The sequence below is a fragment of the Xyrauchen texanus genome, chromosome 28 (genome assembly GCF_025860055.1).
Source record: "Xyrauchen texanus isolate HMW12.3.18 chromosome 28, RBS_HiC_50CHRs, whole genome shotgun sequence".
NCBI classification, from domain to species: Eukaryota; Metazoa; Chordata; class Actinopteri; order Cypriniformes; family Catostomidae; genus Xyrauchen; species Xyrauchen texanus.
In genome coordinates, this window is record NC_068303.1 from 250,944 (window position 1) to 267,500 (window position 16,557).

At 35.1% G+C, this 16,557-nt stretch overlaps 2 protein-coding genes across 2 annotated transcripts in view; one reads left to right on the plus strand and one right to left on the minus strand.

Moving 5' to 3' along the window:
* pak5 (p21 protein (Cdc42/Rac)-activated kinase 5) overlaps positions 1–7,981 on the minus strand; it is a 140,120-nt gene extending 132,139 nt beyond the window's left edge. Inside the window, exon 1 of the mRNA XM_052095643.1 lies at positions 7,811–7,981. The gene's annotated coding sequence lies outside the window, so the exon portion shown is untranslated. The remainder of the gene's footprint in view (positions 1–7,810) is intronic.
* Positions 1–16,557, plus strand: part of LOC127621887 (galectin-3) — a 42,824-nt gene that overhangs the window by 12,609 nt on the left and 13,658 nt on the right. The gene's annotated exons all lie outside the window — the stretch shown is intronic.

The following is a 16,557-nucleotide window of genomic DNA, read 5'->3' on the forward strand; positions in this document are numbered from 1 at the left end:
TGAGTGTACATCTGCTGACTGCATGACTGCTGTAATGTAATGAAGCACAGCATCTGTACATATACACATTAAACATTATTTACAGAGTGCAAATATGCATCAACATGCAACTCTTTCATAATTATCACCCTGAACTTTAAAATGAATTCTAGGTTGGGTTTTGAAAGACTACATTACCTAAAACAGTAGCAATGACTATAGTTATGTACAGTTATATCTAATGTTATTGTCATAATTTATCTTTTCATGTCGCTCTCTTTGACTTGTACAATGAAACAGAAAACAGACACTATTCACAGCAGTTTATTACAGATGTGTACAAGATATTTCAATTAGAAACGCTCTGATCGGCTTTCACAATGTTTTTAAATGAATATCATGTATCATGAGAAACATGAGCTGACATGATCAATAATGCTGATATTGAGCTGTTGTTGGTGAGGCCACATCTACATTATTCTATTTTCAGTTTACTGATGTCCTCGTTTTACATCGTATGTGATCATGGAAATATTTTCCATCATGATCTCAAGAAAATTGTGACTTTGGCAAAAGTTCATTACATGTATCCCGGCAGTTCTGAGGTGAAACGTCCACTGTGTGGCGCTAAGTGTTAAATATTCTCGTAAACAGATGAGGTTTTTAAGGTTAATATTATAACCAGTTACCCCCCCTACACTAAACCGTTAACCTAAACCTAACCCGTAGTGTATCCCGGCAGTGAGAAGAAAACACAACCACATCATTTTGTGCTGCTTATATGAAAACGGTCCTTTACATCACAAGTGCAACAATATCAGTCAAGCTCAATTTAATCACACTCAACCAAGCATGTAAATGTACATGATTATGTAATGCAAATGTTAAAATGAGTCATGCACTATAGTAAAAGTGTTTAAATGTCATAATACAGTAAAAGTGTTTAAATGTCATAATACAGTAAAAGTGTTTAAATGTCATAATACAGTAAAAGTGTTTAAATGTCATAATACAGTAAAAGTGTTTAAATGTCATAATACAGTAAAAGTGTTTAAATGTCATAATAGAGTAAAAGTGTTTAAATGTCATAATAGAGTAAAAGTGTTTAAATGTCATAATACAGTAAAAGTGTTTAAACGTCATAATACAGTAAAAGTGTTTAAATGTCATAATACAGTAAAAGTGTTTAAACGTAATAATACAGTAAAAGTGTTTAAACGTCATAATACAGTAAAAGTGTTTAAACGTCATAATAGAGTGAAAGTGTTTAAACGTCATAATACAGTAAAAGTGTTTAAATGTCATAATACAGTAAAAGTGTTTAAACGTAATAATACAGTAAAAGTGTTTAAACGTCATAATACAGTAAAAGTGTTTAAACGTCATAATAGAGTGAAAGTGTTTAAATGTCATAATACAGTAAAAGTGTTTAAATGTCATAATACAGTGAAAGTGTTTAAATGTCATAATACAGTGAAAGTGTTTAAATGTCATAATACAGTGAAAGTGTTTAAATGTCATAATAGAGTAAAAGTGTTTAAATGTCATGATAGAGTAAAAGTGTTTAAATGTCATAATAGAGTAAAAGTGTTTAAACGCCATAATACAGTGAAAGTGTTTAAATGTCATAATAGAGTAAAAGTGTTTAAATGTCATAATACAGTAAAAGTGTTTAAATGTCATGATAGAGTAAAAGTGTTTAAATGTCATAATAGAGTAAAAGTGTTTAAATGTCATAATACAGTGAAAGTGTTTAAATGTCATGATAGAGTAAAAGTGTTTAAATGTCATAATAGAGTAAAAGTGTTTAAATGTCATAATACAGTGAAAGTGTTTAAATGTCATAATAGAGTAAAAGTGTTTAAATGTCATAATACAGTGAAAGTGTTTAAATGTCATGATAGAGTAAAAGTGTTTAAATGTCATAATAGAGTAAAAGTGTTTAAACGCCATAATACAGTAAAAGTGTTTAAATGTCATAATACAGTGAACGTGTTTAAATGTCATAATAGAGTGAAAGTGTTTAAATGTCATAATAGAGTAAAAGTGTTTAAATGTCATGATAGAGTAAAAGTGTTTAAATGTCATGATAGAGTAAAAGTGTTTAAATGTCATAATACAGTAAAAGTGTTTAAATGTCATAATAGAGTAAAAGTGTTTAAATGTCATAATAGAGTAAAAGTGTTTAAATGTCATGATACAGTAAACGTGTTTAAATGTCATGATACAGTAAAAGTGTTTAAATGTCATAATAGAGTAAAAGTGTTTAAATGTAATAATACAGTAAAAGTGTTTAAATGTCATAATACAGTAAAAGTGTTTAATTGTCATGATACAGTAAAAGTGTTTAAATGTCATAATAGAGTAAAAGTGTTTAAATGTAATAATACAGTAAAAGTGTTTAAATGTCATAATACAGTAAAAGTGTTTAATTGTCATAATACAGTAAAAGTGTTTAAATGTCATAATAGAGTAAAAGAGTTTAAACGTCATAATACAGTAAGTGTTTAAATGTCATAATACAGTAAAAGTGTTTAAACGCCATAATACAGTAAAAGTGTTTAAATGTCATAATAGAGTAAATGTGTTTAAATGTCATAATACAGTGAAAGTGTTTAAATGTCATAATAGAGTGAAAGTGTTTAAACGTAATAATACAGTAAAAGTGTTTAAATGTCATAATACAGTAAAAGTGTTTAAATGTCATAATACAGTGAAAGTGTTTAAATGTCATAATAGAGTAAAAGTGTTTAAATGTCATAATACAGTGAAAGTGTTTAAATGTCATAATAGAGTGAAAGTGTTTAAATGTCATAATACAGTAAAAGTGTTTAAATGTCATAATACAGTGAAAGTGTTTAAATGTCATAATAGAGTAAAAGTGTTTAAATGTCATAATAGAGTAAATGTGTTTAAATGTCATAATACAGTGAAAGTGTTTAAATGTCATAATAGAGTGAAAGTGTTTAAATGTCATAATACAGTAAAAGTGTTTAAATGTCATAATACAGTGAAAGTGTTTAAATGTCATAATACAGTGAAAGTGTTTAAATGTCATAATAGAGTAAAAGTGTTTAAATGTCATGATAGAGTAAAAGTGTTTAAATGTCATAATAGAGTAAAAGTGTTTAAACGCCATAATACAGTGAAAGTGTTTAAATGTCATAATAGAGTAAATGTGTTTAAATGTCATAATACAGTGAAAGTGTTTAAATGTCATAATACAGTGAAAGTGTTTAAATGTCATAATACAGTAAAAGTGTTTAAATGTCATAATAGAGTAAAAGTGTTTAAACGTCATAATAGAGTAAAAGTGTTTAAATGTCATAATACAGTAAAAGTGTTTAAATGTCATAATACAGTAAAAGTGTTTAATTGTCATAATACAGTAAAAGTGTTTAAACGTCATAATAGAGTAAAAGTGTTTAAACGTCATAATAGAGTAAAAGTGTTTAAATGTCATAATACAGTAAAAGTGTTTAAATGTCATAATACAGTAAAAGTGTTTAAATGTCATAATAGAGTAAAAGTGTTTACATGTAATAATACAGTAAAAGTGTTTAAACGTCATAATACAGTAAAAGTGTTTAAATGTCATAATACAGTAAAAGTGTTTAAATGTCATAATACAGTAAAAGTGTTTAAATGTCATAATAGAGTAAAAGTGTTTACATGTAATAATACAGTAAAAGTGTTTAAACGTCATAATACAGTAAAAGTGTTTAAATGTCATAATAGAGTAAAAGTGTTTAAACGTCATAATACAGTAAAAGTGTTTAAATGTCATAATAGAGTAAAAGTGTTTAAACGTCATAATACAGTAAAAGTGTTTAAATGTCATAATACAGTAAAAGTGTTTAAATGTCATAATACAGTAAAAGTGTTTAAACGCCATAATACAGTAAAAGTGTTTAAACGTCATAATACAGTAAAAGTGTTTAAACGTCATAATACAGTAAAAGTGTTTAAATGTCATAATACAGTAAAAGTGTTTAAATGTCATAATACAGTAAAAGTGTTTAAATGTCATAATACAGTAAAAGTGTTTAAACGTCATAATACAGTAAAAGTGTTTAAACGTCATAATACAGTAAAAGTGTTTAAACGTCATAATACAGTAAAAGTGTTTAAACGTCATAATACAGTAAAAGTGTTTAAATGTCATAATACAGTGAAAGTGTTTAAATGTCATAATACAGTGAAAGTGTTTAAATGTCATAATACAGTAAAAGTGTTTAAATGTCATAATACAGTGAAAGTGTTTAAATGTCATAATACAGTAAAAGTGTTTAAATGTCATAATAGAGTAAAAGTGTTTAAATGTCATAATACAGTGAAAGTGTTTAAATGTCATAATACAGTAAAAGTGTTTAAATGTCATAATACAGTAAAAGTGTTTAAACGTCATAATACAGTAAAAGTGTTTAAATGTCATAATACAGTAAAAGTGTTTAAATGTCATAATACAGTGAAAGTGTTTAAACGCCATAATACAGTAAAAGTGTTTAAACGTCATAATACAGTAAAAGTGTTTAAACGTCATAATACAGTAAAAGTGTTTAAATGTCATAATACAGTAAAAGTGTTTAAATGTCATAATACAGTGAAAGTGTTTAAACGTCATAATACAGTAAAAGTGTTTAAACGTCATAATACAGTAAAAGTGTTTAAATGTCATAATACAGTAAAAGTGTTTAAATGTCATAATACAGTAAAAGTGTTTAAATGTCATAATACAGTGAAAGTGTTTAAATGTCATAATACAGTAAAAGTGTTTAAATGTCATAATACAGTGAAAGTGTTTAAATGTCATAATACAGTAAAAGTGTTTAAATGTCATAATAGAGTAAAAGTGTTTAAATGTCATAATAGAGTAAAAGTGTTTAAATGTCATAATAGAGTAAAAGTGTTTAAATGTCATAATACAGTAAAAGTGTTTAAATGTCATAATACAGTAAAAGTGTTTAAATGTCATAATACAGTAAAAGTGTTTAAATGTCATAATACAGTAAAAGTGTTTAAACGTCATAATAGAGTAAAAGTGTTTAAATGTCATAATACAGTAAAAGTGTTTAAATGTCATAATACAGTAAAAGTGTTTAAATGTCATAATACAGTAAAAGTGTTTAAATGTCATAATATAATAAAAGTGTTTAAACGCCATAATAGAGTAAAAGTGTTTAAATGTCATAATACAGTGAAAGTGTTTAAATGTCATAATATAATAAAAGTGTTTAAATGTCATAATACAGTAAAAGTGTTTAAATGTCATAATACAGTAAAAGTGTTTAAACGTCATAATACAGTGAAAGTGTTTAAATGTCATAATACAGTGAAAGTGACTCCAGTCAGATCAACCAAATTGGGCCGGTTGCTAGGGAGGGTAGAGATCACATGGGGTAACCTCCTCGTGGTCGCTATAATGTGGTTCTTGCTCTCGGTGGGGTTTGTGGCAAGTTGTGTGTGGATGCCGCGGAGAATAGCGTGAAGCCTCCACACGTGCTAGGTCTCCACAGTAACACACTCAAAAAGTCACGTGATAAGATGCGCGGATTGATGTCTCAGACGTGGAGGCAACTGAGAGTCGTCCTCCGCCACCCGGATTGTGGTGAGTCACTACGCCACCACGAGGACTTCAGAGCACATTGGGAATTGGGCGTTACAAATTGGGGAGAAAAAATTTATAAATAAATAAAATAAAGTAATTTTCTGTGTAATGTCATCAAAACTCTGAGGCTTTTTATTTGTTTATTCAAGTATGGATTTAGTAAATTGTCTGAGGTACTAAGGCTGGTGGCATACCGCAGTTAAATGTTGGCATTGGAGCACCCCTATAGCAGTGAATGGGGTGTTTCTACATATGTAATTGATTGAAAATACAGTTTGTGTTGTATATTCTGAAAGGCACAGACAGTTTTCTTTCATAACATCATATAAAGCATAAAAACATTGTTGTGTCATTCCACATCTGTAAACAGCTCTTATCCAGAGATGCCAGCTTACTGGACGAGGACTGGGCATGAGGCTGATATAGCTGATATGTTGGGACGCTGCCACTAATTCTCTTCATTTGCCGTGTAAAGCGCGTAACATAAGAAGAAAGATTTCTGGCAGATATGTCAACAAAGACAAAAGCGGCAATTGGCAACTTTGGTTCCATGCTAGCGGTGTCTTTCTCCGCCTTTCTTTTCTTCTTCAGAGCGCCATGACTGGCACAGAATACATGTAATGCACACGTAACTGAATATTTGCATTACAGCATTACTATAATAAACAGTGCTGTAATTAGATATTGATAAACTGGGATGTTCAGAGTCTCACTCAGTAATCTATTGGTCGTTTGACTTTCATAAACACGGAGACTCTGACATACACTTCTAACAGCATGACCGTGCAAATGTTTCTGTGCTCAGATGTGAATCTATAATAGTTGTGTATGTTCGGCGCTGATTAACTCACACTGTAGTCCACTCTATTGATGTTTCTGTGATGTCAGTAACATTGCTATTTCAAGCAAACAATCGCCTGGAACGATTGTGACCTGCTGTGCTTATTCAACACCACAGCTCATTTAATGATTCTTTAACTGCGGTTATAATAATGCAATAGACACTCTTTCCCATTGCTCTGATGAGTGCAGTGTGTGTCAGCTGTTCCTCTATAAACACACAGCTCAGGACAGTAAACATACAACATACATGTACATGCAGTAGAGTTATGACTCTTATTATAATCCCCATGAACTAAAGCACTTAGATGAATTCTTCTGTTAAATCTTGAGTATTATTTGAGCTGTCAAGTTGACAGACTCACTTTAAAGCTGATAAAAGACCTGGAAGTATCATAAATGTAGTTTGTGCATCATATTCCAGGTGTTCTGAAGGCTGATAATCCAAATCTAATTCTAGTGAAAACTGTGACGTCTGAACATGTTCATGAGTTTACTTTTATTATAGTTTTGGTTTTAAGTGAGTCACTATCAACCGTCATTATGGTTGAAATAATCCTTTACATATATTGAAAAGATACTAAATATTTCAATATTAATTATACTGGATGTAGGATGTTCCTTCTTATGTGCAGATATTTGTATATGATCAACATGAGAATAAAAGTAAAACAGTTTTGTAACGAGTCATATACAAACAAACACACACACATATACAAACACACACACACACACACACACACACATATATATACAAACAAACATATACAAACACACACACATTTACATTTATGCATTTGGCAGACCCTTTTATCCAAAGTGACTTACAGAGCCCTTATTACAGGGTCAATCCCCCCAGAGCAACCTGGAGTTAAGTGTCTTGCTCAAGGGCCCAACAGTGGCATCTTGGTGGTGCTGGGGCTTGAACCCCCAACCTTCTGGTCAGTAACCCTGAGCCTCAACCACTGAGCCACCACTGCCCCCCATACACACAAATACAAACACACACATACACACACACATACATACATACAAACATACACACACACATATATACAAACACACATACACACACATATATACAAACACACACATATACACACACACACTTTCTCTTCAGTGTCGGACGCGATGAACGCGCGTTCAGCACCACGGACAGCGACGCTCGACGCGCTCAGGCCGCATTGGTGAACATCTCATGGACATCTGATTAATTCTCGATTGTTTTGGAGAGTGAATATGAATGTGTGCGTGTCTGTCAGAGCTGCTGGAGTGTTTAAATGCACATAAGAGAGTTGCATTACGCTGCATTATAAGCGCCACACAGCATCCAATCACACGATGGCTTGTTGCTAGGAAAGAAGCAAATGATGAATGTCATACCGACTCCCGGCGGGCAGCTCCTCACATGTCCTGTCCGTGATGTGCTCCACTTCTCTGAGGATGATATGGAGGAATAATGTTATGTTGTCATCCGCGCCATGTTATTATCAGCGCCCGCGAGCTGCTGGATTGATGCTGGAGAACGCGCGCTACATCCGGTCTGCTGGAGAATCACAGCACCTGAGAGCCGAACGCAAAAACCGGCGAATCCTACTATGGAGAAGGCTTGCTACTTAATATTCATGAGCCAAGCGCTCTGGACCGCGAGGACTCCGCTATTGGATGGTGACAACGGCATTATCTATACATAAGCATAAGAATCATTTGGTCTACCATTAGAAAGAGTTATAGAGTTAATATTTGCGACTCATTTACGTTTCTTAATCGATGTCTAGTGAAAGTTCTGGAAAGTTTGTTTTGGTATCACATTCGAGGGTAACAACGCAACGTTGTAATATCTAATTAATATTCATGAGCCAAATATTCACAATCCAATTAGCTGCAGCGAAGCAACGTAAATGGAATTACATAATTAGTATGTATTTACCAAGCCTTCGCCATTGCAACGTGGGCAGAACCTAATTAATATTCATGAGCTAAGCCTTGCCATGTGCTATAGCTCTATATGCTAGAATGAGTGATTTCGTGAAACTTTCAGCAGTGAATCGTACTCGATAATATCGATTAAATAATTATCAAAATCTTCACGGCTGGTCAGATAAGTGTCAAGGTCAAAAAACGTAATTTGATGTAATTGAGTCCTGTCAGACACCTCGCGCACGAGCATTCTCAGATTATCGATAAAAACAAATTTTTCAGCTTGGAAGCTAAAAACAGCTGAAGACTGAGTTGCGTTTGTGACGTGTAGCTTGAACGCGTTGAAGATAAAAGTGTAGCGGAGCGAAAATGTAACAAAAATGAGTTCCAATTCAGAGTGATCGCGCAGCCAATAACACACGACGACGGCATTACGTAACTACGTCGACGTTGGGAGAATGACGTAATGACGTCAATGACGTCATATAATATAGTATCCAATAGTATTCTACATATACAGTAAGTTATTAATACAAATCTACATACTATAAAGTCTTTAAGATTTGTTGTCAATAAAAAATTGCATTTTTGTAAAAATAAATACAAATAAAATGATTTTATTTTTTTTTGTTACAGATTTTGAGTTCTTTCTCAATTCAGTATCTCTATTCTTGTCATTTATTTGATTGGGGACCATGTTGTTGCAGTATTTAATTTGCTATTGTTTATAATGTTATTTTTTTAACACTAAAATAATGATAACAATATTGTAGTCATTTTATTGATCACACATTAATTCAAAACAGCTTTACAGAAAACACAAACTAATATTGCAGAATGCGTTCAGTTTGCTGTGTGTCAGAACAGCTCTGACGAGTGACTATAGTAATAAGCACAAGACCAAAACATTATATATATTTAATTCCACTATTCACGAGTTCACACAGTCCTGGAACGTCTTTCACATGAGACTTTAACCCGATGTCCTGACTGTCGTTAATATCCCAGGACAGTTCTCAAAAAGAGTAAGTGTGTAACCCCTAGGGTGTAAGTCCTAGCTATATCTGCACATCCACCTCTACCATCATAACGTCCTAATAATCCCCTATACATCCCTCTCCTCTCCACCGATAGTGTGCACTATAGCTGCTGTCAATCATCAGGTGATGCTGCTTGTGGTGGAGGAGATTCCCCATATACTATACTGTATGTGTAAGGAATTATGATTATTAATATTATTAAGGGGTGGTTCAGTGGGTCGCACTGTCGCCTCACAGCAAGAAGGTTCGAAGCAGATGCTTATATATATTTGGGATATGATTGACAGGCCTACATTAACAAGCAACTCCTGAACTTATGTTTGAAACTTCATTTAAACAAAAGTGAAAAGTATTTAAAAAACTGATACAAAGAAATTCTTCATTGGCATTCATGACTTCAGTGTCCCGAGCGCTTTATTTTATTTATTCATAACCAGTGTGAAATAAACACAGATGATGTAATGTTCTAATAACAGATATTTCTGTGTTTCTAGAGTGAATTTCATGTGCTGTATCAGTAAATCTAAATAAACATGTGGAAACTCTCTGAACGAGTACTGTAACTAAAACACCAGGAACAGTTTGTGTTAATAAATGAAACATTTCCATCATCAAGATTCAACAGCGTTTACTGAACGGCCCGTCAGCTTGTTTGGGAAGCTGATGTGAAGGGCACAAAGTAGCCCAAAAGTTCAGTGCACTGACACAAGTGTTGACAAATGTCCGCAGCTCATATTCGAGGACAATCAACACATCCAGTGTTCCTCCTCCTGCTGCACAGCATCGATCTGATCTTTCTGTGATTGGTCAAGCTCCTAAATGCATAGAAATAATCTGTCAACATGTACATGAACAGTTTCCATTGTATTTATTTGCACAATTAAATATCCTCAAAATCAATAATTACAGAGTACAAAGAAAAGTGATGCTTAAAGGGACAGTACACCCAAAATAAAAATTCTGTCATCATTTACTCACCTTCATGCCATCCCAGATGTGTGACTTTCTTTCTTCTGCAGAACACAAATGAAGATTTTTAGAAGAATATTTCAGCTCTGTAGGTCCATACAATACAAGTGAATGGTGACCAGGACTTTGAAGCTCCTAAAAGCACATAAAGGCAGCATAAAAGTAATCCAGTGGTTTAATCCATGTCTTCAGAAGTGATATGATAGGTTTGGGTGAGAAACAGATCAATATTTAAGTCCTTTTTTAATATAAATCTCCACTTTCACGTTCACATTTGTGTTCTTTTGTTTTTGGTGATTCACATTATTTGTGCATTTCACCACCTACTGGGCAGGAGGAGAATTCATATTAATAATGACTTAAATATTGATCTGTTTCTCACCCACACCTATCATATGTCTTCTGAAGACATGGATTAAACCACTGGAATCTTATGGATTACTTTTACATTTATTCATTTGGCAGACGCTTTTATCCAAAGCAACTTACAAAAGAGGAAAACATAAGAGGATCATCTTAAGCAGACATTTGTATGAAAAGTGTCATACTACAAACTTTCACTAGCATCAGAATCGCATTCAAAATATATTTAAGTGAAAATATTTTTTTGCTGCCTTTATGTGCTTTTTGGAGCTTCAAAGTTCTGGTCACCATTCACTTGCATTGTATGGACCTACAGAGCTGAAATATTCTTCTAAAAATCTTCATTTGTGTTCTGCAGAAGAAAGAAAGTCACACACATCTGGGATGACATGAGGGTGAGTAAATGATGACAGAATTTTCACTGTTCAGGCACTGTACCGAATGCATACATGTATATGAATGTCAGCAGATGTGTTAAATGATGCTATATATAAATATGAGTGATGTCATCCAAATGTATTTCCTACCTTTTTTTTGTTTGCCTTGAACCTCTGATGACTCTTCTTTCAGGAATAGCGGTAGACCCGCCAGGACTATAATTTAAATAAATAAATAAAATAGTATTATAACTGACAAGATAAGCAACATGTATGACTAGTTTACATTTAAGATTCACGACGAGACCGCTGCAAACCGTTACATATTGCAACAGTGTGTTACTAATAATGTGACTCTTTTCTACAAAGCAAAGATGTTTGATGGATATCTGATGTGTGTTTGTCCAAACAATGGAAGTCAGTGAGGTTAAACACTTTCAGCATCCATTAAGGCATCAATGTTATCCATATGACTTGAGTGGAGATGTTGGATTGTGTTCCACAGAAGACAGGAAGTCATCCGGGCTACTAAAATCATGTGATGCAGCTGGAAAGTGAACGCAGAACTCATGTAATGTAAGCTGGTGTCTCTTTAAGATGAAGCAGTTCAATGACACATTTGCATTGACACACGTAGAGGTGATTGTTGGAGATGATGAAGGTCGTGAGCAGCGGTTGAATCTGCTGGTTTCACATTATGTATAAAGTAATTGACCTTTGAACTTTATGGCAATACTTTGTGTTGTCCACCACGAGTTCTCCTCATCCACAATAGCAGCGAGCCCCAAATAAACCTGCTTAAATTCAGTCCCATTCTGCATCACGTGGTGTCCCGTGGAATCTTAAACAATGAGGCTGGATTTACTAAACTTCACTCAGTTTCTTTATTATAATGAGTACAGCATAATCTCAATATTTTGTGACACATTCTGCACATAATTCAGTTTAACAGATCATTTTTATTGCATTCTGGGTGTTTTAGCAAACATTTTTAACATCACGTGACAACACAAAACCTCTTTGTTCACTGAGTCATGACAGGATCACCTCAGCATTCTTCATTCTGAGAGCCGATTGGCTGAAACACACAAGGATGGCATTATAGTGCCATATCAAATCCCATAGCTGGCACATTCCTGTTTCCTGTGCAGCTGGTGCCAGTGCCAATCTTTCACTTGATTAACCTGTTAATCAGCTTGTTCCCATGCATAATTAATTCCACAAATGTCTAATTCCATTCAGCTTAGTCAGACTAAAACATCCACTGTATAGATCCAGTTTATTGATAAATAGGAATATGAAAATTAACTCTTTGGCAGAATATTTCAAATAGAGTTTGACTATAATAATAATAATAATAATAATACATTTAATTTTTTAGGCACCTTTCAAACCACCCAAGCTCACCTTACAACAAAAAATTGAAATAAAAAAATAATAATATTAGCTATTAAAAGAACGAAAATTATAAAAATGAATTAAAAGAGAAAACATCCAACAGGCTAATGCTGATGGAGAGAGAGTGGAGTTTCTCAAAGTTTATAGGCTGACTTGAAAAGATGAGTTTTGAGAGTGGTTTTGAGTCTATGGCATGGATATGATGGGGAAGAGAATTCCAGAGTTTTGGTGCCGCATGGGAGAAGGCCCTTGCTCCCATTGTGGACAGTCTGATGTCTGGGGTTACCAATAATCCTGCTGATGATGAACGGAGTGGGCGCGTGGGTATGTAAATCTGAAGTAGTTCTGTGATATACGAGGGGGCGAGGTTGTGCAGAGCCTTGATTAACAAGACTTTAAAGTTGATTCGTTGTGATATGGGGAGCCAGTGCAGTTGAATCAACAGGGGTGTGACATGATCAATAGATTTGGTACGGGTAATAATGCGTGCAGCTGAGTTTTGGAGAAGTTGAAGCCGGTGAAGTAATTTATTGGGGATTCCTTGCAGGATCGCATTGCAATAGTCGATCCGAGAGGTCACCAAGGTATTGACAAGAACTTCAGTGGAGTGTTGCGAAAGTGAGGGACGCAGTCTGGAGATGTTTCTGAGGTGAAAATAAGCCGTCCGACAGACATTATTGATGTGGTTGGAAAATGAAAGGGTACTGTCCAAAATAACTCCAAGGCTCTTTACCTGTTTTGAAACTGGTATGACATCCTCCCCGATGGAAACTAATGAGAGGTTGGATTTTAAGAGTGTGGTTGGAGTGCCAATGAGCAATAGCTCAGTTTTTTTATTATTAAGTTGTAGATAATTTGTAGTCATCCATGCCTGGATATCGTGGATACAGGTATTGAGGGTGTTTAGAGAAAGTGTGGCAGTGGGCTTAGTAGATACATAAAGCTTTGTGTCATCTGCATATGAGTGAAAGTGAATGCCATGATGTCTGAAAATATTTCCTAATGGAAGAAGATAGATGATAAACAAAAGTGGCCCCAATACTGACCCCTGTGGAACTCCATGTTGGAGTACTGAGCTCTCTGACTGATGATCTTCAATTTTGACACAATATGTCCGGGCTGTCAGGTAGTGCGCAAACCACTTAAGGGCAGTACCACAAACTCCTATACTTTCAAGCCGCTCAAGCAACAGTTGGTGGGATATTGTGTCTAAGGTGGCACTGAGGTCAAGGAGAATAAGAATGGATAGTAGGCCAGCATCAGCTGCACGGAGAAGATCATTAGTGATCTTGACAAGGGCTGTCTCGGTACTGTGACGTGAACAAAACCCAGATTGAAATTGTTCCAGAAGATTATTCTCATAAAGGTAAGTCTGGAGCTGGATTGCAACCGCTCTCTCGAGTATTTTGGAGATGAAGGGCAGGTTTGATATAGGACGATAATTATTAAGATTATTACAGTCCAGTCCTGGTTTTTTCAATGTGGGTCTAACTATCGCAGCTTTTAGTGATGCAGGGACTATGCCAGTTGACAAAGATGATTTGATAATGGAGGTTATCAGTGGCGCTAAGGCAGGTAAACAGGTCTTCACAAGGGAGGAGGGGATGGGGTCCAGGTGGCATGTCGAAGAATTTGATTTAGTGATGAGCTCAAAAATAGACTCCTCAGTTGGAAGACTGAAGTTACTAAAAACAGCAGGTGGGGCTAAATTTATCACAAATGCTGTTGGCAATGCAGCCGGTGTGATATTCGCCACGGCCAGTTGTTGATGGATTTTTGAGATTTTTGAGTCAAAAAATGTAAGAAAAGCAGAGCAGTAATCACCAGAGAGGTTATTGATATTTGAATCCGGAGGTTTCAGTAACCTTTTCACTGTTGAGAAAAGTTTCCTTGTTTTCCCTTCCCCGCACTGATACTATTCGCGTAGTAGATATTCTTAGCTGTATTCAGCATATCTTTATAGTGGAGAATATGTTCAGTATACATTTGTTTTTGAACTGTAAGTCCTGTCCTGTTAGTTTGACTAATTCAATGAAAGAAGAATGTTCTGGTGCAGATGCTCGTCCGTATATGACAAATTAAGACCATCATTCCACATTGTGTTATGAAGTCTGATCCGTGTACAGATGTGATGTATGATCCCTGTACAGATGTGATATATGATCCCTGTACAGATGTGATATATGATCCGTGTACAGATGTGATGTATGATCCGTGTACAGATGCGATGTATGATCCCTGTAGAGATGTGATGTATGATCCGTGTACAGATGTGATATATGATCCCTGTACAGATGTGATGTATGATCCGTGTACAGATGTGATGTATGATCCCTGTACAGATGTGATGTATGATCCCTGTACAGATGTGATATATGATCCCTGTACAGATGTGATGTATGATCCGTGTACAGATGTGATGTATGATCCGTGTACAGATGTGATGTATGATCCCTGTACAGATGTGATATATGATCCCTGTACAGATGTGATGTATGATCCGTGTACAGATGTGATGTATGATCCCTGTACAGATGTGATATATGATCCGTGTACAGATGTGCTGTATGATCCGTGTACAGATGTGATATATGATCCGTGTACAGATGTGATGTATGATCCCTGTACAGATGTGATATATGATCCCTGTACAGATGTGATGTATGATCCGTGTACAGATGTGATGTATGATCCGTGTACAGATGTGATGTATGATCCCTGTACAGATGTGATGTATGATCCCTGTACAGATGTGATGTATGATCCATGTACAGATGTGATGTATGATCCCTGTACAGATGTGATGTATGATCCCTGTACAGATGTGACGTATGATCCGTGTACAGATGTGATGTATGATCCGTGTACAGATGTGATGTATGATCCCTGTACAGATGTGACGTATGATCCGTGTACAGATGTGATGTATGATCCCTGTACAGATGTGATCTATGATCCCTGTACAGATGTGATGTATGATCCATGTACAGATGTGATGTATGATCCCTGTACAGATGTGATGTATGATCCCTGTACAGATGTGATGTATGATCTCTGTACAGATGTGATATATGATCCGTGTACAGATGTGATGTATGATCTCTGTACAGATGTGATATATGATCCGTGTACAGATGTGATGTATGATCCGTGTACAGATGTGATGCATGATCTCTGTACAGATGTGATGTATGATCCGTGTACAGATGTGATATAATGATCCGTGTACAGATGTGATGTATGATCCATGTACAGATGTGATATAATGATCCGTGTACAGATGTGACGTATGATCCGTGTACAGATGTGACGTATGATCCGTGTACAGATGTGACGTATGATCCCTGTACAGATGTGACGTATGATCCGTGTACAGATGTGATGTATGATCCATGTACAGATGTGATGTATGATCCCTGTACAGATGTGATGTATGATCCGTGTACAGATGTGATGTATGATCCATGTACAGATGTGATATATGATCCCTGTACAGATGTGATGTATGATCTCTGTACAGATGTGATGTATGATCTCTGTACAGATGTGATGTATGATCCGTGTACAGATGTGATATAATGATCCGTGTACAGATGTGACGTATGATCCGTGTACAGATGTGACGTATGATCCCTGTACAGATGTGACGTATGATCCGTGTACAGATGTGATGTATGATCCGTGTACAGATGTGATGTATGATCCCTGTACAGATGTGATATATGATCCCTGTACATATGTCATGTATGATCCGTGTACAGATGTGATGTATGATCCGTGTACAGATGTGATGTATGATCCGTGTACAGATGTGATATATGATCCCTGTACAGATGTGATATATGATCCGTGTACAGATGTGATATATGATCTCTGTACAGATGTGATATATGATCCGTGTACAGATGTGACGTATGATCCCTGTACAGATGTGACGTATGATCCGTGTACAGATGTGATGTATGATCCCTGTACAGATGTGACGTATGATCCCTGTACAGATGTGATGTATGATCCGTGTACAGATGTGATGTATGATCCGTGTACAGATGTGATGTATGAT